The 23,042-nt window shown below is 39.3% G+C and overlaps 1 protein-coding gene and 1 long non-coding RNA gene across 4 annotated transcripts in view; one reads left to right on the top strand and one right to left on the bottom strand.

Moving 5' to 3' along the window:
* Positions 1-1,020: 1,020 nt before the first annotated feature.
* On the bottom strand, positions 1,021-4,091 carry LOC102012718. Of its 2 annotated transcripts, none has more exons than XR_001233580.1 (4): positions 4,027-4,091; positions 2,868-3,005; positions 2,695-2,792; positions 1,021-2,538 (listed from the first exon to the last, which is right to left on the bottom strand). It is a non-coding gene; the product is annotated as an uncharacterized LOC102012718 (long non-coding RNA). The 2 variants fall into 2 exon arrangements; XR_259205.2 differs by lacking the exon at positions 4,027-4,091 and adding an exon at positions 3,350-3,603.
* The window catches only part of Tenm3 (teneurin transmembrane protein 3), a 613,899-nt gene continuing 594,569 nt past the window's right edge, over positions 3,713-23,042 (top strand). For both annotated transcript variants that reach the window (XM_013513154.1, XM_013513152.1), the window contains exon 1: positions 3,713-3,760. The gene's annotated coding sequence lies outside the window, so the exon portion shown is untranslated. The remainder of the gene's footprint in view (positions 3,761-23,042) is intronic.

Raw genomic sequence — 23,042 nt, 5'->3', positions numbered from 1 at the left:
AGAGCGGCATGTCTGTGTGACAAGAGGGGCCCAAGGGACAGCGATGCCGCCAGCTCGGCGGCCCCATTATCCCCGCGCACGGCCGGCTGCGTTAACACCGCAAAGTCACCAGCCAGAAGAGTTTGCTGTGTGCAGCAGCCAGAGGTCTGCACAGCAGACTGCACTGTCTTGCATTTCTTCTCCTACTCTAGTTTTTATCGCTGCGAAGGGTAAGATGTGAGCTACCCGCCCTCCTCGTCCTCCCAGGACAACAGTTCGGGGAGGCAAAGTGGCTCATGGTCACGTAGGGAGCTGCCTTTCTGCTTTCCAGGGATGCGTTTGGAGGAGGCAGAGAGTAGTACTCTTTGGCAATGCGTGTCAGCTTTTCCTAAAGTCCTCAAATGACGGATCTTTCTCTCTCATTTCCCCCTCCCCAAATTTAACACATACACACACTGCCTGAATTACTACAGGCTGCCCCTCGGGACACGGGAGGACGTTGGCGGGAACAGCTGTGCGCTTTGTCCATCGCCACCTAGGGCACTGAATGCACAGGGCAAGTCATGAGTTCTAGGGTTTTATTTTTTTAAATATATATATATATATATTGGGTCCACTTTGGTGAATGTTCACCACCACAAACTTAAAAACTTTGAAAATCATGTAACCGGGAAGTAGACTAGGAACAGGCGCCAAGATTTATTACCTTTTCTAAGTTTCATGAGTTCTATTGTCTCCTTCGTTTATTACTAGCGTTAGCTATAATGAGGGTTCTACAAAAAAAAAAAAAAAAAAAAAAAAGAGATTAACCCCCTCCCTATGTCCCTGACGCAGCTCTCCGCTCTGGCTTCTGTAGGAATGGGGCAGTGTCTTTTGTCTTCATTGTGTATTCCTAGAGAGCAAGGTACAGAAGAGCAAGGGGGAGTCTCACTTGGACAGTTGTAAAAGTTTTTAAACACTTAAAATGTTTTTGTGGGATCTGGGCCACAAAGTTGATTTATGAAACACTCAGTTTCCTTAGGATTATATCAGGAGTGCAAGTTTTGAGCAGTTTGCATGATCATCATTTAATATCTGGCGCATATTTGCACAGTTGACCAACTTCTCAAGATGAGAACGGATAGAATGAGAAATACATTCCTCTGACCCCACCCCACCCCACCCTCTTTTTTTTTTTACAAGTATGAAATTCACTACGGCGGGAAAGAGTACGAAGCACCCCAGGGCAACTCTTGATTGTTCCCGGAAAGGTGCGTCTGTGGTGCGTCACTAGTGCCCCAGGAACCAGGTGGGGTTCGCTTAGTTGTGAGACTTCTTGACACATTGTGGTGCGCTGGGTCACTTAGCAACTTCGGGAGCTTAGACTGTGGGTCCAGAACGGCTAATTTGAGTTCACAAATGAGATCCACCCCAAACTTTGGAGAAACTCGATCATAAAGACTCAGGCTTTCCTAGGAAGCGTTGCCCTTTGCTTTTGCGAGCGCTAGATTCGATCTTGCCCTATACGCAGCTGCAAGTGAAAATACAAATCTCTTTCCTACCCGCCAAGTTAGGTAAGGTCCGTAGCCCCAGCTCTGGAGTTGCCAGGGGAGGGTGCGGTGACCGGGCTCCTCCAGTATCATTTCCTCTGCCAAGCTGTCGTGACAGGTTGGCAGCGGTCGGGGCAGACCGAGGCACTGACTCTGAGCCACTGGCCGGCTGGCAGCAGGGCCTTGGGCAGGGCCGGGAAATGCTGGGACGCCCGGCGGGGAACCTCGCGCTCCATCCACCGCAGGAGCGGGCTCCACGCCTGCCGCTGCACTGTAAAGGCGCCACAAGCTGGCAGGGAGTGGACGAGCCTGACAGCCGGGAAGGTTATGGGTGTCAGATTCCAAAACTGGGAAGAAGGACAACTCGAAGCAGATTTAGGAAGCCCTGCGAGGAGGGAGGGTTGAGGGTGGTGTCTGCATCTCAGGGGCCTGGGAAGAGGAATGGGCTCCGGGAGCTGGAGTTTCGGTGGGAACTTGAGTGAGTAGCAAGTGCCAGTGTGTCGCGAAAAGCAGTAAACTTTTTTCCCTTCCCATAACAAACTTGAGACAGGGGCAGTGTTGGGCTGCTAATCCGCCAGGAGGAAGAAAAGAAGGAGGAGGGCAGGGGAGGCGAAAGAGGAGGGGGAGAGCGGGGAGAGAGAGAATGTGTAAATGCGTTTGAATACGGATGGGGACCGGAGCTTCAGAGGACCCCAGTGTGCGCCCTGGCCAGGTCACGTTCCTCGGAGGCCCGGGCACTTGCACCCGGGCGCGGACACTTGTTCTACAGTGCAGGGCTGCGGCTCGGAAGGAAGTCTGCGTGTTTAGTGCAGCCCTCTCCCGTCCGAAGGTCACTGGCGCTTTTCAGTTTCGGAAGAGAAGACACTCGGGAAGGGAAGGCACAGGTCATTTTCAGAGGCTCGCTGAAGGACGGGCCGCCCGCCGGGGGTGGCAATCCTTAATTACACCCTTCGGCCCCGGAATCCATCTTCCCGGCAGTGTCTAGCACTCCCACCTCCTCGGGTGACTCGGCTGACCTGAAATGCCCACCCTATGGAAGATCAAGAAAAGTAGTTTTCTAAGAAGGTTAGAGGTTTGATTACCCAGAGAAGTGTTTCCACTTAAGTCCAAAGCAATTACCCGCCCCCTCCCCCAGGTCCTCTTCCCGGTCACCCGGAGAAGAAAAGGACAGATCCCGGGCGCGTACCCCCAGACTTTGTTGGTGCGTGTGAATTTCAAATGGCGCTGTAAGTTCATTAGTGTTTGCAATCAGCAGCGGGAAGACCCCTCATCAGAGCCGAAAGCCTGCAAGAGCCATTCATCAGCCTGAAGTGTTATTCATGGATGACCCCTAAATCACGGCGAGAGTAGTAGACTCACTGATTGGTCACAGCATGGGAGCCTCGGTGCTTTCCCGGACCCGACGCGGCCAGGAGGAGGGAGGAGGGGGAGCCGGGCGGCGAACGTGGTTCAGTCCAGCAAATCCCATTTGACAGAAAAAGGCAGGAAACGGGGAATCTGGGGTTTTTTGAATAAAGAAGAAGAAATAAAGTACCTGTCATCCTGACAAGTGGCGGAGCGGAGGAGTCTAGGATTATAAATGATCGCAGCGCGGTCCAGCTCGCCCCGTGATTGGGCTCTCCCGCGATCCGCACGGGGAAGCGCATGGTAGGCTCCTCTCCTCTCCTCTCCTCTCCCCCCTCCACACTCTCTCTCTCTCTCTCTCTCTCTCTCTCACACACACACACACACACACACACGTGTACGCGCCCGGTCTCGGTCACACTCAGCCCAGAGCGTCCCCCTCCAAACGATCGCGGTCCTGGATGCTGCGCCCGGCACAGCTCCGCTCGCCTCCTCACCTTCCCTCCTCCTCCTCCCTGTCCTCCTCCTCCCACGCCTCCTCCACCCTCTCGCTCGCGGCCCGAGCCCCGAAAAGTCCGGGCCGGCGGCGTCAGCCGCGGAGGAGGCTGGAGGGGGCCGGCGGGGAACGAGAGGGGGCGCGCGGGGAGAAAAAGAAAGTGAACTCATTGGCGCTCGGCGCGCTCCCCGCCCCTCCCGCGGCCCCGGCCCCCGGCCGGCGGCGGGCAGGGAAGGAAGTTGTAACACTTGCGGGTCTCCCCTCCCCGCGCCCCTCCCACTCCCGGCTCCCTGGCCGGCCCCTCCCCCGCGCCCGGCTCCTTTGAATTTGGCCGAGCGCGGTGCGTGCGCGCTGCTGGGGGACGCGGCGGCTGCGGCCGGCTGCGAGCTGCGAGGCGGGCGAGCCGAGCGCGGTAAGTGCGGCGCCGCCGCCGGCGCGCCCTGCTTCCTTTCTGGGGTCCTAGTGCCCGGGCCGCGGCGCCGGGGACGGGCGGGCGGGCGCGAGCTGGGACGCGCGTTTCTCGAGCTGCTGGGAGGCGGCGGCAAGTTGGCCAGCTCCGTGTGCGGACGAGCATCCCCTCCGCCGGCCGCCCGCTCCCTGCCTCCCGGGCCCGCCCCTCCCTCCAGTGTGACACCCCCGGCTGCGTGCTCAGGTGGGAACTTCACCCGAGGCTCGCACCTGGGGAGCGGGGCACAGCGCCCCGCTTCGGGGAGCTCGGGGCTCCCGGGCTGCTCCAGTGAGCCAGCCCCGAGGCTGCGCGCGCGGTGGGGGCGGGGAGTCGGCCGCGCTGCCCTCCTCGGGGTGATACCCAGTTTGGTGGCGGAAGCGCCGCGTGCTCTGTGAAGGTGTCTGGCGGGATCCCGTGCGGCTTCAGGGAGCGGGAAGCCCTGGGATGCCACCACTTTCTCGGCAAGTGGAGAGAAGGCTTTCCCAACTGCTGGGCAGCCAAGTTGGAAAGAGGAGTGGAGGAAGAAGTCGGGGGGGGGGTGCTATGGGGAGTGGTGGTTCACGACTGAAACTTGATCTGGAAAACTCTGAGTGAGACTGGAAACAAACAAAAAATACCCTGACGTGGGCATTTAAAAGAAATTACAGACGTATGAATCGTCAACGCAATCCAAGTCCCTATCACGTTTTACAACCAGTGAGAAAGGGAGGGCTTCAGATTATTTAAAGGCTGAAGTGGGTTTTGTCAGATCTTTGCTCAGCATCTTACTCTGCAATTCAGATTCCGTTCTCTCTGCCTCACTTTAAAGATAGTTGTAATGGGAAAGTGTTAGTTTTGATTGTGGAGAAAGGGATGGGGAATGATTCGACTCCGTGCATACAGCAAATACATTTGCTTTCTAAAATCATTGTAATTCCAAGCTGGAGAAAAGTTTCCAGGTACTTTTGAGTGAGTGCAATGGAAATGAAAGGGTCGAGAACGGTCTTAGCACTTTTTACAGGGCACCAGGCAGCTGGGATGCCTAAGAACAGGACTGCCTCTTCGTAATACTCTATTTCTTATCTTTTGACAGTGTATTTGTCAAACGTTTGTAGGCTCTGGCAGAATCCACTGGGTGGTCTTTTCACTAGAAATAGAAATATGTTCAGACATTACCTTTCCCTTCTGTTGTCAAGTGGGGGGGAAAGGCAAGACTGGCATTTTTGGAAAGCTTGGAAGAATAAGCCCCCAAATGGGTATTACTGCTGAACAGAACTGATTTGTTTTTCTTAATGTTTAAAATGTGATGCATACACCCCTGTGCTTATTTGGGAGAAGTATTTGAAGTCTTCTTAGTGTATTAGGAAGAGAATTTAGAATTAGGGGTAACCCCATGATTACAATGCAGTATAAATTTAGAACTTGTTACAAGATTTTATGAATGCATCGATATTCTTGGTTTGTGCTTTCCTTTATACCCTTTTAATGTCTCAAACTTCTGGCTTGTGTTTCCTAATATGTGAAATTCTTGTAATAAGCCTTAAAAGTTTCGATTTGTGATTCTAAAGGCAGAGCAAATATTTAATACTTGATCTAAGAGGGAGAGGTTAGTTCAGTAATAAGACTTCCTAATCCCACTTTTAAATGTCATGGCATTCGCAAATTATTCCTAAATTCTTCAAAGATGGGGGTTTATAATGAGTTTAGTTAATCTTTTGTGCATTTCAGAATTGTGTACATCTCTCTTACTGTTGCAATTTCCTTAATAATTCTGTCTTTTTCTTACATGAATTTTAATATTTCTCTTACTCAAAGGTACTATTTTTTTCCAGTAGCAAATTTATTTTATTTTACATACCTGAAAAAGAAAAGGTAGTTTCTTCAAATACGACAAATATGTATTTTCCATGTACTGCATAATATTTATGAAAAATGTAGTTTTACAAGAACTATATCAATGTATATGTATTTAGAAAACTATCTGACTATAATATGCCAATTGCATTAAGGTTAGCAACTCACAGAGAATGTGGACTCTAATATTTTGTTATTTGAAATAAAACAAATATATTTATATAGAATTGTGACTAGTTATTTTTCCAAATTGTGTGACTTTATTTTCTAGGAAGAAATGTTTTAGGTGAATTATAGAGGTTTACTATGATCTTGTATGCATGTCATCAGTCTTTTGGTTAGAAAAGGAAACCTGCTTTATTAGGGTGAAGACAAAGAAAGATAAGGATTCTTATCTGTAAATAGAAGAAAGCCTCTAAATAGAGTGAAAAGTTTTAAATTTATTCAGAAGGAAAACCTAGCTAAACAATAGTGATCCAGTTAGTAAGTTCAAGCTAATCTTTCTTAGCTTTGCTTCTGAGAGCTAAGAGTAATTATTCTCTTTGTAAAGAGTAAAGCAAACAAGAAACCAGGGAAAAGTGTATGAGTATCATCGTGAGTAAAATGACCTGTCAAAAACACTGAATGATTGTTGGGCTGAATGTATAAAAAATTATGCTTTTGCAATATCTGTGAAAGTATGTTTGCAAATTCTGAAGTTTATCCTACCTATAATGATACTAGGAAATAAGTCCTTAAGAAAGATCATAGTCTGATATGAGTGCCATAAAGACAACTTTATTCATTTAATATTAACTATTAAAATAGATACATGTACCTCCTTTTCATTAAACTTTATTCTTGAAACATTTTATTTCTGGATGGCAGCAGAGTGTTACCCAGGTATTAGTCTTATGTGACTCAGTGTATTTACCAGCAGTTAATGAATTGTCTGCCCTTTTCTTGAAGCTTTGCTGTGGAAACCTGTTAAGCATATTCAGTAACACAGTTTATCTACTCAGTGTTTTATTTAATAATCAAATGCCCATTTGACTTTCAGGACATACCTTCTTTACTTTTGGTGAGAGTATGAGGGAAGAATAGAATAATTTACTACCAAACTTCTACTGTGATCTGTGGGCAATTACACATCCCCTTGGATTTTCAGTTGAAATCCGCGTTCCTATTTGTCTTATAAAGTGGAATGGTGTGAAGAAGAACTTAACACATACATTTAGAATGAAGAAGTGTACAGAAAAGGTAGCACAAGAATGCATATTATTTAAAAACTTTCAACAACTAAGTTTCAAAAATTATTTAATGTAAGCTTTTTTAATAACACATGTAAAGCCTAATCTTGGAGATGCCAGCTGTTTTAAGAGTCTTAATGGAAATTTTATACTTTGAAAAAAGTCTTAGTCTGAAAACTGATTAATTGTTGTGTCTTATAAAAACTGATTTATTTTATATTTTTTTATACCAAGCATTACCATTATGAAGCTCTCCTTCTAATTGAGATTAATGTTTCTGTGCAAAGAAGTGTTTTGGAGGGCTGCTTTCATTTTGAGTGCTGTTGTAATCAATTTTAGATACAGCATTCCACAATGGATCAGTTTGCATCCAAACCTGCCTTATTATGTGGAATTAAGTTGTTGGTGATTGATAGTAATACTTCTCTATTTTGAAAAGTCATTTGTTTCCAAACAAGTGTGATGGCTTGTATGAATTTCAAACTACTGCTTCTGATAATTAAAATGTCCTTTTGGGCACCTAATTTGGACTTTTTCTAAGAATTACATAAAGCATGAGGAAACAGTTCATTACTACATTCTTAACTAAAAAAATAGCCTCCCCCTAAAATATATTATGCATCAAGGTATATTTTTTGCCAATCAAAGAATTTTATAGTCTTGTGAGTCATAAATGGAAATCATTATGCATCTTTCTTTCTTTCTTTCTTTCTTTCTTTTTAGGTTTGTATCAAAATTCTAGTTGAATTTTCGGAGATTTTTTAGAATAATAGATGTATATCTTGTGGATGCCTTATAATTTTATTTCATAAGATGATGGGGTAATTCTGAAAATAAGGGGTACCCACGTGGAGGTAATTTCTTACTGGACATACAGAAATACATGATATATTTTCATCCCTACTGTGATATTTGCATTTGTTTTTATTTGTGTCTGGTCAGAATCATTTTTATCAGTTTTTTTTTTTTTTTTTCTTCTGAAAAACCATGTTCAGGTTTTCTTGGGCTTTGGTTCATATTGCACTGTTTATTGTGATACATGGTTGTTTATCACAATAAAATAAAATATTAAAAGCATAGAATATAAGGTTTATATAGATAAGTGATCAACCACATCTGTAGTTCCTAGATTTTTTTTCTAAGAGTAGATGTAACTGCTTTCAAATGCATGTGAAGTTCCCACAGTGACATTGTTCTTTAGTTTCCCATAAAGAAAGACTGGTAAGGAACTATGTTTCTGGTTATATTTTAATTTTCTTTCCTGTAATGATAGATTACTGGCATTGAATTGGTGTTCTTCTAGTGTAAAACATTCATTTAAAACAGTTTTAAATGCTAAAATAAAGCATTTGAAATGCCATTTTCACAGTGTTATTTTAGATAGCCATTATAGTGTAAACTACTAAAATGCAAAAGCTAAAGATGCTGTGCTATAGATGTATGTTCCTCATGCCCAAGCTACAAGAGGATCCATGCATTGGAGGAGTTTTGATTAAATAACCTAGGGGATTGAATAGTTAGAACAGCTACACAGAATTTGTTAACAAAATGATCTACTCAAACTTGTATCTTTCTACTTTAAAAGAGTCTCTTGTAATTCATGTCAACATCATAGCACATAGTCATAAGTCATATGAGTAGATGATTACAGCCATATCAAATGATGATGATGTGATGATGGAGATTTTTCTGCCCTGTTGATACTTTCTTGGAATCTTGGAAGAGCTAGGGATAGGGTGGGCAGCACTGACTTTTGAAACAAGTTTGTGATAGGTGGCAGTCTTAACTGAGTTCCCAGACTTTCTTCAGCAATAGGTAGTCTAGAAATGTGTGGAGTTAAGCATAATATCACCAAACCAAGATTTCTTTCCTTTTTTATAGGTTAGGTGTGCTTTTAGCTTATGTTTATGAGCATTTATTTTATTTTTGCCCTACTTATAGTCCTCTAGTTTATACTGTTTAAAAAAAAAACATAGTACCTTTTGAAAATTAAATGTATTGGGAAATCATAGTGTATATTTTCACCCTTGCATTCAAGCATGTAAATTATGTAGTATATACAATCCACAAATTTATTTTGAGTACTGTTTGTTGTTAAGGTATTGCCAGATATTGTAGAATGGTTTTATTTCTATTAGAATAGCTGACAAGGAGAATGATGTGATTTGGTTGCTTTGGTATGGGATCATATTTAATAATACCAGCTATTTTATAATTGAGTTTATTGAGTCTGCTTCAAAACCAAAAAGAGATAAAGAAAAGATAAAGAATGGAGGGAAGGGAAGGAGGGAAGGACGGAGGGAGAATGGGGAGGGAAAGAGGCGATATGAATATTCTTTATGAAGAGTCATGGTTCTTTGAGTGTTTCTCTATGTAGCAATGTGTTTGATAGAAAAATAATCTAAAAAGCAAACTTTGTCATTTAAGTTAATTGGGTAAGTACAAGAAATTTAACCTTAGAAAATTTTTTTCACTTTTAAATATATGCAGTTTTAGGTTCTTCCATGAAAATTTGAACACTGATTTTTAAAGCTCATCCAAAAAATTCCAAATACTGTAAATGGTTCTTTCTGTCTCTATTTTATAGGTATGGTTTCTTGGTACTGAGACTGAGCATCAAGTTATAATTTTCTATAGAGAGTCTTAAAAAAAAAAAACCAAGACTCCGATTATTGAACATGACTATTTAGGTGGTAACTTACAAAGGTCACTTAATTTGATGATAAGACTCTGGATTAGTGATTTCAGGCACTTTTAAATATGTACATTCTTGTGACAATTCATGTTCAGATTGCTGTTAGAAAAAAAGAACAGCTTGGTAGTGACTGTCTTCCTTCAGTCAGATATTGAAGCAGCTCTGAATTTTGTGAATACATGTATGAATATAGTGAAACCTCATGTGAATTTGTGATCTCTCCCTTCTCCACAGAAAGGAAAGTTATTTTTTATTAGAATACAGTTTTTCATCTTAAATTAAGCTCAACTGGTATATTGTGATTAGAGTTGCTGGCCCCCTATCAGCACGAGGAGGTGTCTTTTTGATAACAGGGGCGTTGCCAAAGAAGAGGTTCTCATTCAAGACCGACTCCAGCATCTCTATTGTGCCTTGCATTTGGCTCCTATATTGGAATGGTATCTTAGGAGAACTAATGTACTTGGACTACACATTGGAAGGTATGTTATTCACAGCATGGAAGGGCAGGTTTGAATTATTTTAACTTAATTTACAAGAAATGCATGAAGTATGTTAATGGGTTTGTACAAAATACATGCATATATATTACTATTGGAAGATGTTTATTGTGATAATTACAAAAGTGAGCCTATTTAAAAATATATCTATTATTTTCAGTCTACTGGGTGGTCTTTTAAATGTAATACCTATGCTGTACTTTTACTAGATAATTTGGAATTTGTCAGCAAGGTGGAAATGATTGTCAAGAGACTAAAGAAAGCTGGTATGGAGCTTTTTATTTAAAATAGTTACAGAAAACAGGAGAAGACAGCTGTAAATATTCTTTCGGGGTTTCTAATAACTTTTTGCTAAAATGACAGTCCTGTAGTTCTTTACACAAAGGTATCTATAACTTTTTTCAGTTAGGAGCAACAGCAATACCCCACCTTGAACAGTGTTACTGTATTTTTATATTTATAAGCAAAAATGAAATGACTATTTTAAATGGTAAATTCTTCACACGCTATGAGTAACGATGGGAATAATAAATGTTGGTTAAAATGCTGCAAATAATAACAATTGGTTAAGTTGTATACATAAATATTATAGTATTAATATTAGAGTATTTTGGTGACTTACTCTAATGATGCAAAGGAATAAAACTGTAGTTTTATTTATTTGTGGTATGGTACAAATAACCATGTCTGTCTCAACTGTCACAGCATAAGGCATTCTCCTTATAAAGATACTGCCGAATTGTGTGATGTGATCGGTAACAACTGGAGAATAACTTTCCACAGGTATAATGACTGAAATGTTAGTCCTCATCTTACAGATCTATACCTTCAGAAACATATTAGAAAATCTTTTGGGAATGATGATACCTTGTAGGAAAAGGAGAGTATGTTTATTGCCCTGCAAAACTATCAATGAAGTGAGACTCACAAGAAGGTAAAGGTTAAGGAGAACTACTAGTATGTTATCATTAAAAAATTAAAACAGATATCTATAACACATTTATGGGTTGATATTTCCCCTTGCCATTAATTTTAAACTTATTTATTGTTGGTGCAAGCCTGAGTATATTTATGATATCAAATAAACTTTTATTTAAACAAAAAATGAAATTGTTACTCAAAGGTAAGGTATACCTGACAAACCAGAAATAAATCCTCTACTTTGTGCTTCCTTGTGACCAGCTGTGAAGAGAATACCTTCTCATGTTTTCAGTGTTTAAAAAATCAAGTAAAGCAAAATTCTTCCTCAGTGGTTCTTTTTGTCTTAGAGTTTAGAAAGTGAATGAAAAGGCTGATATTGTGAGGAGCTTTAATTGTTACTAATTTTAAGAGTTACATGTGTGACAGGGACTTTGAACCAATGCTAAAGAAAAAATACTTTTTAAATGTTTTCTATTTGTATTTTGATCATGATATAATTTTCTGTAGTGTTTTAATTTGTGTAATAGTAGATGGCACAGTATTTGCATAGTGTTGTTGTAACCTAAATAAAAATAAATCAATGCAGAATATGTAATTTTTAAAATTAAATTATTTTAAAAACTATTCAGGTAAAAATTTGAAGCACAGTAACTTTTAAATAAAAATGTATACTCAAGCGGAGAAGACCTAATTTTACAGATTTACAAATTAAAATATTATTTTGCTAAAGATGTATATAAATAAACTTAATAATTTAAATTATTTATACTTACAGTTTTTATCTGTTACGTGTTTGCACTACTCAGAGAACTTAAGATTTTTTTTCCTCATGTGCATGATATGCTCTACAGTTCGTAATTTAGAAATCTAAAATGCTAGTAATCAAAATGCAAATAAACTGAAATCTATACTCATAAGGAAGCCTGCTAAAATGATCATATAAATTTGATGTTCTAAAGATAGTGAAATACCTTAGTTTAATGAATATCACATTTCATGGGATTTTGACACTTGGGAAAAGTCATGAAAAGATTATTTTTATGTATATAAAATCCATACAGATGACCAAAAGTTATTTATTACAGATATAAAAAATGAATAATGTTTTTATATTATTATTTTAAAATCACATAACATTAATGCATTTGTAAAATAAATGTTAAATTTTAAGGTCATCAATTCTTGATATACTGGTTTGTGATCATTTGAATAAAACCAGTATTTCATTTAAGTGTGAAGTTAACAAGTTGGGCCAATCCTTTGCATAACCATGATGAAAATATAATCTCTTTTTCTTCAAGTTTTATATAAAATCTCTACCTTCAAATAAAATAGTTCAACTCTACTATGAAAGTGTATGTCTTGAAACAAATGAGCAGTCCAGGGCAGACTGAGTGCTTGTTTTTGTGAGATGCCATCAGGTTAATTCTCACAGTGTCTGAGAATGGTACTTCAGGTAGGAATTTTAGCATATCAAGTTTGGTGGCTTTTATATTTAACTCACAGCAAAGGGAAATGTGAATTACTTAAAACAAATTATCACATATTTTACTTAAATACGATGTAGAGTTTGTAGATTGATTGTGTAATTAACACGCATTTTGAAAAGGCTATACAATTCATTTTGAAAATTTGAGATGCTGAAGAAAGCAAAGTATAAATAGTTTTCAGTCTTGTAAAAATGTTATTAATATAAGCCTTTAGGGATTTTTCCTATTTTATTTTCATCCTTTTTAAAATCACACATTCCAGGGTATATTTTATCACTTAAATTTATGTGTGGAAGATAACCATTTGGTTTAGGAATACATATAAATTACAAACATACATTACGCTTCTTTATTTTGCAAATGAAATATCTCAATGCTTTCTTTGTGAGATTGTGGTTCTCTTAGATTAAGAATCATTGGTATTAATGGCTAATTTCGGTAGGATAATGTAACAGTTTTTAAATCCTTGTTATTACTTTTAAAAGACTACTCCTTCAGGAATAGGAAGCTTTGTGAATAAACTGCCACTCTTTGATGAAAGATTATATATTCTCCCCTAAATCTGTGAGCCCAGAATTTACTACACAGTAGTTTTTTTACCAAGTAGCAGTAGGCTAGCTGGCCGTGATTTAATGTCCTTTCAACAAATAGTTGATTCCTTTCCTATTCTAATATTTTTAGAGAATTTGAGTCTAAATATGTATTTTAGGGATTAAAATATCCAACCCCTACTCACAGGTTAATATTTTGATACAAGATTATAAAGCCAGAAAAGTTTTAGATGATCCATTTCCAACCATGCCAGATGATCAGTGATTTGACTGTGGTGGGGGACTCCAGCAGTTAATAATCACCTTGGTTCACCAAGGTGTGCAAGTCTGCAGGATCTGTGGCCTGATGGAAGTCCCCTGCGGGACTTACCACTTGTTAGTAACAGTCAACACAACTTGTATGAGAGAGAATATGGAGCTACGTACATAAAATAAGCCAAGTAATTTTATCTGCAGGTGTATGTAAAACAATGAGCATACGGTATTATGATTTGGTCATGGGTTTAAAAAAAACCCACAAGAGGACATTGTGTTACACAAGTGTATTCTTATCTGGAGTGAACAATTTGTTGGAAAGTATAGGAGTTTGATAAAAATGTATTTTGCTTTAGGGAGATCATTTTTGGTCAAACAAATACATTTCAAATTAAGCAGTCAGATTGTCTTTATATGAGTTCTTCTTTAGTCCAATGGAGCATAATTAAAAATTTTAAATATCAAATATTGTTTGACATTTTAATTGTAAGATAGAAGCGATGGCACGTAAAAAGCAAAACTTAGTATAGACAGTTAGGCTTAACAAATGTGTTGTTTCTGAGGCTACTAGCTTTTAAAAGTTTCAGAAGATTAGCAAAGTTTTTTTATAAAATAGCATAGTGGGGTAGAACAATAAACTTTTTTACAGTTTTAGTAATTCCAGTGTTTCTATACTTCCTCATTGAAGCATATTATTAACTTCAAAAGATAACTATAATTATCTTATTCCTATGCCTAGTTATCATATATATGTGATGTCTATATATCTATATCTGAGTTATTTTATATATATATGTCATAGATTCATATACATGACATATTCATACATGAATCTAAAAGTTGTTTTCTATTCTCAAATATTAAATTGAAAGACTATCAACAGGTAGAACATGTAGAAAAATATATGTATATTGAAGATTGAACCCAAGGCCTTGGGCACTCTAGGCAAGCACTGTACATCTGATCTCTACTACCAAGGCGTTGTATTTTTGAGACAGAATCTTACTAAGTTGCCCAGGCTGGCCTAGAACTTGCCGTTCTTCTGCCTCAGTTCCCCACGTAGCTGGGATTACATGCATGCACCATCACATTAGACTGAAGATATTAATAATGAAACTATTTTAAGAGATTATTTTTATCATCACTTTAATTTGATAATTGATTAATCAAGGCTTCACAAGGGATTCTAGACTTTTATGGCTGCTATCATTATGATGTTAAAAAATAATATTTAGACTAGTTAGATGCAACAAAATTTCAGTAAAGTTATAAGGTTTTTATAAGAAAAAGAAATAAGACCTTCAAAATTTTCAGGTAAACAAGTACCTTTCTAATTATTGCTAGTAAAATATAGGCTTCATACATATCTGAAATTATTGTCTGATTATGAGACGTTATGCTTCAAATTTGCTGTTTCTAATTTTTTGAATGTATGTGTTTTAATTTAGGGTTTGGAGTATTGCAGATTAAGGATTTTGGAGAGCAGGTTTTCCCTCTATCTTTCATCAGCTCTGTAGCTGAACCCTTACAATCCCTTTCTGCATTATTCTAAGCCACTATCAGATTCTAATCTTTGCTGTCTCCACAGCTGTTTGAGAATTTTTTGCAAATGTAATTACAAGTACATGAGTTTTATGCAACTCACTTCCTATAAATGTTTATAAAAGGAGGTTAAAGGAGAGCAGAACTATGTTGTGTTTAGATCCATAGATTAATCTATTAGCTGTAAAATCGTTATGTCTGGTTATTTAGGAAGAACTGCAAATACTAAAACAGCAATATTAGCTTAGCAATATAAAAATAGCAAAAAACAAATACAGAGCATTTAATAATTTTTCCAGAGCAAGTACATTTTCTAGAGTTAAACACCATTGAATCAAGTAACTTCCACTCTTTCCAGGCATTTTTCTAAAATGATGACCCTAGTTTAAACTGTAAACAGGTACCCCCATGCTTGAAAAAAGCAATGAAATATGATATCTATGATATCGTAGAGAGAAACTTATTAACCTATGTATTTAATTTCCTTCACCAAGTTGGAAAACAGCTGAAGTCACAGGTCGCTAACAAATATACAGTATTTGCCTTATAGAAATGAAAGAGAATGCTTTTTGGAGAAAAACAGCAAAACAGTAAACTAACCATCTATAAGCCTTAAGAAATTAAACATGTCATAGACAGTCTACCTTATTTCATAGTCTCTTTTTTATGGTATCAAAATTTTCTACCTCTTTGTATAGTAGGGCTCAATATCCTTAGGAACAAGTCAGGATCCATCTTTTCTTCACCTCTTTTTGTTTTTGGCTTCTGATGATAGAACCCATAGCCTCATGCATGCTAGGCAAGTACTCTGCCACTGAACTATATCCCCAGCCCAAGACTTTCCTGATAACAGAAATGTCTACACAATTGCTGAGCGCAGCACTTACTATATTTAATTGTCAGTGATGATGATTATAAACACAGTTATTTTTGTTGCCTTTATTTGCTGTTCTAAAGAATGTCTCTTTTTGGAGCAAAAAGGTGGGGGATGGGATAAGTCAGGCTTCTTGTAGAGAAAATAGACCTGTATGTAGTGCGCTATTTTTCTCGGACTTTTTATGACAGCATATTGATTTAGGAAAATAACCTTCAAAATGTAAGGTCAAAATATGAAAATGATTGTTTCAAGGAAGCTTTTGAGACTTTTTTAGGGGGAAATATGTACTATTTACCAGTGAAAACTTGATTTTTTTCTCTTTTATATTTAATATATTAGAAATTATTAATGAACCACTGCCAGCAAACTGATGAAAATTGAGGCTATCTAAATGTAGTAAAGCTTTGATTTAAGTGCATATCTTTATTTTTAATGTGCGTCTTATTTACACAGACATTTTTTTTCTCCTGATTCATTCAGATCATTCCCACATGTGTAGTTCATTCTCCTGTGTCCAGTTGACCATGTCCTGGGGAAGATTAGAAGAAATAAAACATGATTTCTACACTTGCTCTTAGCCAAAAGGCTGAGAAGTGACAGTAAAAGATTTCTAATTCCTAGAAAGGTTTCATCTCTGGATAGAGCATGCTATAAAGAGATCATTAACAGAAATGAAGATTATTAAGAAAACCAAGAGATAATAGAGGAACTACTGCTCTGGTCAAGTTGTGCTCTAATTGCCCATGGAGCAGTGCGATGCGGTAGAACCACTGAGGGGTTACCAACACTTGTGCCACTAGCATGTATTCTTCATGCAGCCTACAGACATTAGCAGTGCCTTGAAACTGTGGGGCATTGGGAAGGTCCTGAAGCACCATCTGCTAACACACAAGAAGGTACCACGGCATTCATCAAGTTCCCAACACATAGTTTCATACCACCCAGGACTATAGATGCCCAGCAAAGTAGGGCACTGGAAGCCAGTGACCTGGGAAGAGCAGACACTGACCATTTGCCTCCTTCCCTGTGGGCAGAATGTTTGTTTCACAGTTGCCCACAAAACCATTAATAAAGGCAGAGCCCCTTCTGCCCTGTGCTCAGTACAGCCTCAGCTGCAAGCACAATGCCTGGCCCTGAGGAGTCCATCGGTAAATAATTGATGCGGGAATGAAATCTTCCCTCACTCCACATCAATGTCAAGTGTCCTCACTAGAGAATAGCTGCTTTCCACAAAGGGTTTGTGGCCTCTGGACTTGGCTTGTGCTAGGCTCAAGTTCTCAGACTCCATGGTTTGTATTCAGTGTGTAGCACCAATAAAGATTTGTCAGCATTTAGACGAGAACAAAAGTGTGGCTATAATGTATAGATCTCTGGAAAAGACAAGAGTTTGACCAGGACAGGTAAGGGAGTTCTGGGAGAGGCAAACAGAATATATGAAGGTGAAATCAACTGTAGCCATCCTAAATTTGTGAACAGATAGCTGTAATGTTACCAGGTAATGAGAAATTAAATAGGCTGAGTTATTTGCATATTACTTTTGTCACCTCTACAAAAAAATGTGCTCTCATTTTTCTTAAAATATGTAGTTCACTTTGTCTCTCTGTTGTCCAGTTTTGAAAGAAATGTGGTTACAGAGGAATTATTTCTTAGTGTTAAACAATGGAGCAAGCTTGATCATAAATGAAGTTGACACAGGCTGAGTCAGAGAGATATAGGGAGTGGTGGGGACTGTGATCTAAAGGGCATGTGCTTCAGCCAGAAGGAGACACCACATCGCACCTCTAAGACTAGTTGCTGTCATGCGAGGGTGAAGCTTAATGTTGCCAGATTGTGAGATTTTTTTTTAAAGAAATGCCAGAATATGAATTATATGAAATTCTAGATTTTTAAATGTTGGCTCGTTGAAAAAAAAAAAAAAAAACACAACACACAAAACACACAGATAAAACAAAACACGTCTGCAGGCTGGGCTTGGCAGTTGGGCCACCAGTTTGCAACCTGTGATAGAGATGCTGAGATCTGCATTATGTATTTGGGAGGCTGTGGGTGAGCAGTAGGACTGGAACAGAGGATTCCCTGTGGAGAAATCTGTGATGAGTTTGGAGAGAGAGTTTGGGTCCAGATTGTGGATTATCTTAAATGTCATCCACTTCTACCCATTTTGGAGAAGAAAATGTTTTCAGTTTGCAGTACACTTTTTCCTGCTTTAAAACAGAAACCCGGGCTGCCAGCAAGCCTTCTGTAAGCTTTGTTCATGCCAAGGCAGTAAAGGGTTAAGTGACACTAACGCTCAGGGCCTATCCTTTGCCCTTTTCTCCAAGCACTTCAGATCCCTCCCTTCTTATCTAAATCTTCTCTGCCCCCACCACCAAATGCACTGAATAAAGGGCTCTTGACATCCTTAACATACCTATCATTCTGAGGGAACTCCCAATGGCAAGCTATCACTAAAATATTTTTCACTAACATTAAAATGTTATCTGAATCCAAATGCTAAATTCTCTAAGAAAGCAATTTCCAAAGTTAAACCTGACATCTTGGATTAGATCATAACCTTTATATTAATTGAATAAAAAGATCAATAAAATTTTCTTGACTCTCTGCTTTTCATTTTTTTGGTTTCTGAATTGTGCTGTGGAACTGGAGAAGTCCTTGGGTTTTTGATTCTTTCATTTACCTGCTGTGTGACCAGTTCATCTTTAAGCTTCATCTTTATCTAAACAATGAGACTGGTGAAAATGTCTCATTGGCTTTGCTGTTGTCAGGTGCCTAGCACTGTGTCCTGCACGTGGTAGACATTGTGGTGATTTCCACGGCCATGACGGCTACAGTTGTTGCAGTTACTGTCAGTAGCACCTTACAGTAGACACTGTGGTGTTATGTGGGTTTTGGAGCTAAATTTGGAGAGTAAAATTCAAGTCCCAACTATAGCATGGAGTGACTTTAACCTTCTTAAAATCAAGACGCTGATGTACCACCTTGTGGGAAGATGGAATGAGCTAGAACCTGGAGAAGTGTATATTGAATGACATTATGTGTATGAGTGTGCATGCATGCGTGTGTGTGTGCATATGCACTGGGATGGTGACCTACACGTGCAGTGAGACTGCTTGTAGTAGTTGCCTTCTATCTTAGGTAAGAATAACTACAAAGTAGTCACAGAGCTTCAGCTATTTACTTGGAGTATCCTCTAGAATAGTACTTCCAATTTATGAATAGTTCTTAACCCTGATTCCACCCAGTTTCCCATCAGAAGTGGTCAGCTCTAGGTGAGTGGGGATGGAGACATGCGGTCCTATCTGACTTGTAGGTAGGTAGAAAAGTGCCTGCTTGTGATGTCTCAACCTGAGAGTGCGAGAGTGTTGAACGCTCCTGATCTCCAGATGATGATCATGACTCACTTAAAAAAGAAAATAAGGTAAGTGTGTGATGCTTTACAGATATGTATATAGAAAGATGAAAAAGTTTTTATATTCTCAGGGTGTAAAATTTATCTTTAAAATTTACTTAGACACACCCTAATGATGTCGTATAGTGGAGTATTTTACGGAAAAAATCTGTCTTGAGGCTATCAACATTTTAAATGTATCCTGGTTTGTGTATGTGTGTGCGTGCATGTGTGTGTGTGTGTGTGTGTTTGAGACAAGGTTTCACGATGCAGTTCAGGCTGGTCTTGAACTCACTTTGGAGCCCAGGCTGGCCTCAAACTTGCAGGACTCCTGCCTCAGCCACCCAAGTGCTAGGATTATAGGTGTGCACCACCGTGCCTATCTGATTCATTTTTTAAATGAAAAATAATGGTTACCTTTTCTCTACATTACTGTTAAAAATACTATATATATATATATACATATATATACACTATATATATTTAAATTTAATAGTATATTCAAGATGTATTGGCTTATTGAGTAGAAATGATTATGGAACAAACGAATATATTAAAAAAAAAGGGTTCGATTTTATTAACAGAATTGCTCAGTACTTCAGTGTATCTCATTTGTTAGTTTTAAATGTGTGGTGCACACATATACCCATAACATATAGTTTAACTCAATGGATGTTTTAAATGTTTTGCTGAAAAGCAAATTTTAAACATTTGTCAGTGAAATGTTAGTTGGCTCCCATGAAAAGCTGTCCCTTGTGTCGTTCCACTATAATGTACTCAGTAAGTTATCATTTATTAAGCATTTGAGTCCAACAATTGGCTTAGTTTTGCAAAAGCGGGGTACAAAAATAAAATAAGACATATTTTAGAAGCTCAAAATGTGTGGTCATTAGAGACCAGTGCTAGCCGTGGACAGCTAGAATTAAATCTAAAGATGTGTAACAGACCGTACATAGGAATTTAAGAGAGGGTAATATGCCGCAGAGGCCTAGCTGCACTATCACCTCAATCTCATGGTATTGCCAGGACAATATTCTTGTTTGCTCTAGTCTGTACTACACTTGAGGCTGGATAGACCATAGAAATTTACTTCTCATAATTCTGAGGCTGGGAAGTCAGAGGTCGAGGTGCCTGCAAGTTCAGTGTCTAGTGAAGACCTGGTGCCTGCTTTCAAGATGGTGTCTTGAATGCCACATCCTCCAGCAAGGGTGAGCACTATGTCCAGAAGGAATGAAGGGGCATCAGTGATTGAGCTAGTGCCCTCAGTCCTTTCACAAGGTACGAATCCTCTCCATCAGGGCAAAGTCCTCATAGTTTAATCACCATCCAAAGGCCCCACCTCTTCCTACTGCTGTATTGAGGTCCAGGTTGCAAGGCCAATTTTGGAGGGAACATAACCGTTCAAACCACAGCAGTCCATTTTGATCAAAGCTGCCCTTGTATGTTTGCATCATCATCACTGGTCACGCATCCTAGAAGCGTAAGTGTTAATGACAGCTCCTACCATGCCTGTGTAATCAATCATCAAGTCCTACAGATGTGTGCTGTGCTGAAATTCAGGTACCCACTCTGCTTTTCATTCTCGCTTCCAGGTTCCTCATTTTGGTTTCTGGTATCCCTCCCCTTGATTGCAGAATGTCTTCTAACTGGGCCTCCTGCACCAGTCTTTCATCTCTCTAATCCATTTTCTTACATTGCCCCAGTGAGCATTCTTATTAATATCCTGACCCGATCATGTCACTTCCTTCACAGGGGTTCCCTTTTGTAGGGTGAACCCTAGCCTCTGTGGGGTGGTGGTCATTATATACACTGCGTTATTCTGCCAGGACCCTTCTAACCCCTCTTTGCAGTCGGGTGGTCTATGTCACACAGGTGGGTTTACCTAGCTACTGCTTCCAAGCACACAGCAAACCTTCCCCCTCTGTGCCAGATTAACCCTTCTCTGTGGAATTGTTCTTGACTATCAGAATTACTGATATTAATGTCCCACTTTTTTTTTTGCTGCCCTACTATGTTATTTGTAGGTCTGCTTAGTATTTACCTTGATATATGTTATACTTTTAGTGTATTAGAATCAAAGTGTTCTAAGAGTAGAAAATAATTCAGAGATATATAGGTAAAGCCCCCTTTTGAAAGAATGAATGAGAATTAAGGCTTAGAATTAAGTCAGTAGCTATGCCCAGTGTCAACCTTTCAATTGTACTTGTGTTTGATGTCAGCAACATGCTCCAAAGAGCCTGAATTCCTTACTGTGTTAAACTTCTCACAACCTTCCTCCTGTATTCAGCAACTTCCTCCATTTTGTTACTATCTTACCGTCTTTGTTTTTTTTTCTTTTTCTTTAGTTTTTTAGGGTTTTTTTTTTGAGATAAAGTCTCACAGGCTGGCCTTGAACTTGCTATGATACTCCTGACTCAGCCTCCCAAACTCTGGGATTATAGGCATGCACCACCACACCTGGCATCTTATCCTCTCCTTGATGTCCTTCAAGTGCTCAGATTCCTCTGCAACCAGACCTTAGGTCCTCTGCCTTTGGGCTATAATCAGAACTTAGAGTTTCTACTTTCCCAACCCTTTGATATCGTAGACTCCCAGGGCTTCAGTGTTCACTCATGAGCAAACAATTCATGAATTTTATACTCACGTTCTCTTAGCTGCAGATCCGTATGTCTAGGGGACCTTCTAACTTATCACCCAAACAGGGACATTTTAAGAACAAAAGTAGGGACTAAATCAATGTAGGACAACAGATGACTTGCTTAGATGTGGAGAGCCTTGAGCCAACCAATACCTGTGGTCATCTTGAGTATACTCAACCATTTGACATGTGCTTTTGATATCATGAGCCTCTTAAAACTAACACATTTGTGATCATTTCCTGCAAACGTCATCCTCTTCCAGTGGGCCCAACTCAGTGAGTAGTGAGGCTATGAAGTTACCAGGCCAGAAACCTTGAACACATCCTGGACTCTTCTCTTTGCTTTATTTGCTATGTGCAGTTCACAGTGTCTCTTCTATTTTACTTTCTAGTATCGCTCAAAATCACATGCTTGGTTTACTTCCAGTCCTGTCATTCTAACCCAAGCTCCCTTGACATCAGGACTGGACTCCCACAGAAGCTTCTTAACTGATTTATTGGCGTTCAGCATTGACCCCTCTTAACTCCTTCTCTGTGTATCAGAGCGATCTTTTAAGAATGCTAAGAGGATCACTTCATCGCTACTCAAAGCAGTACATGATACAAAAATTCTCATGTCTTTGCTTTCACTTAATTTCAATGCTCATAAAACTAAGAACCTTGTTTGTTTTGCTCTCCTTTGTTTAACCAGTAACATGACAAAGCACCTCCATAGGAGGTCCTCCACAAACACTGGGTCAGTGAGCAAATGAATGAAAGAGCTCGCTTTGTAACACTTGACTTCAGACGGTGACTTCTAGAGTTTCCATATTCCTTTTTCCCTACACAGTAAAGTTAAGTTTATTGGTACATTTTTTATGTACATGATGATCACATTCATCATAGAGAATTAGTACCTGTACATAATATACCTTAATTCCTTTTCCCCCTTTCCTTCAATCTTTCTTCCCCTGTCTATTTACAAAGCTTTGTTTCTATTGTTTTCCTTCAATTCTGTCCCTACACATCTTGAAAATAGATGCTGTGCTATTCTATTATTTACTATCTTTATTTTTTTTCATTTTGGAAATAAATATATTCTTGTCTACTGTATGTTTATTCAGTAATTTTCAACGATAGCTACACCTTAGATTCACCTAGGGAGCTCTCAAAACAATCAGTGGCAGGATTTTACCAGAGACAACTCAAAATGTCCACGAGTGGGAACTGGTCATAATCAGAACTTTCAAAGCCTGCCAGATGTTTCTCAGACACTGTCATGTTTGAGAAACCTCTGGTTTAAATCCAATCATCTTTGAAATCTTTTTTTTTTTTTTTTTTTTTTTTTTTT

Source organism: Chinchilla lanigera, unplaced genomic scaffold (genome assembly GCF_000276665.1).
Source record: "Chinchilla lanigera isolate Chin_1 unplaced genomic scaffold, ChiLan1.0 scaffold00002, whole genome shotgun sequence".
NCBI classification, from domain to species: Eukaryota; Metazoa; Chordata; class Mammalia; order Rodentia; family Chinchillidae; genus Chinchilla; species Chinchilla lanigera.
This window is presented reverse-complemented; position numbering and strand designations above follow the sequence as displayed.